Below are 1,318 nucleotides of genomic sequence, written 5' to 3' on the forward strand. Positions count from 1 at the left end.
GATCAATACATATACTATAATCAAACACTAAAGATGAAACTGATGGCTTCAGTCTTAGGAAAGATGCTCAAAAGCTTGCAAGCCCATTAAGCTAAGTGGTTCATAGCAGTCAAGAAACACTTTACACAAGCATTGTTAACTAAGAAATACATATGCATGCATCTCTAATGTGCTACTGTTCAGAAAAGAAGTTTGAGCCATTTACGATCAAAGAAAAGTAACTAACCACATAGACACATATACGAGGCATGATAACATACAAGGTCGTGCTTCTACAGACTGTGTCATCAGCTTGCACCACGCATGCATGCATCTTGCAAGGCAATAAAGGGTACGTACCTTCCCAGCTGGTGTGGTTCTGCAGATAGTGTGCTCGGTGAATCCATGCATGTGGCAGCATCAGGAACACAGATCACTGCAAAGATGGACAGGAGGATGGGCAACGGAGGTGGGATTACCTGTCCGCAGATGAGTAGGAGGCAGCTTTGGGCACAACGCACGCCTAGGCCGCTCTCCTCTCGTCGTTCATGTGCTGCTGCCAGGTTTAGACCGATGCTCTGGCAATGATACCGATGATGATATCCTCCACCAGGGCGTGCCTCTCTCCTCTCGTCGTTCATGTGCTGCTGCCAGGGTTAGACCGATGCTCTGGCAACGATGCCGATGATGATATCCTCCACTAGGGCGCGAGACGGAGATGATCCCATCCACCAGGGAAACACGGACACAGAGTGAGGCAGATGTGCATCGCAGAGGGTTGGGCGGCGCGATGCAGCAGCCAAGCCCGTGGTCCAAGAAGGATCAGGGTAAGGCAGACCAGCATGACGGAACTAATAGGCAGTGCTCCGGCCAGGCATTTCTTCTCAGGGTTCAAACCAAACAAGTCTAAACGCCGCTGCTACTGGGGCAATCTATGCAATATACATCATACATTCGCTGATTAACTAGCAGGCAAAAAAACGATCTAAAAATCCGAGAATCCATAACAGTGATTTCGTGACCACATAAGTTGGTTTGATGGACACAAAAGGAAATCCACAAGCATAAGCATTCCAGTCTTATAACTCAAATACATATCGAAGCTGACATCACGATTCACGAGATCACCATGAACACTAATGTAGATTAGCGTAAATCATCTTTGGTATCATAATCAACTCCACCGCACCATCTTCATGCTCATTCTTCAGCATCCTTCCGAACTGTTACTGCATACAATGAAACAACATAAATAATCGGTGAACTACAGCATATGAAATACTTATTCCTTTCTTAATTTGATTGAGATGCAACAGGTCATTCCCCAAAAATAGTTTCA

Source organism: Setaria italica, chromosome VIII (assembly GCF_000263155.2).
Source record: "Setaria italica strain Yugu1 chromosome VIII, Setaria_italica_v2.0, whole genome shotgun sequence".
In the NCBI taxonomy this organism is placed as follows: Eukaryota; Viridiplantae; Streptophyta; class Magnoliopsida; order Poales; family Poaceae; genus Setaria; species Setaria italica.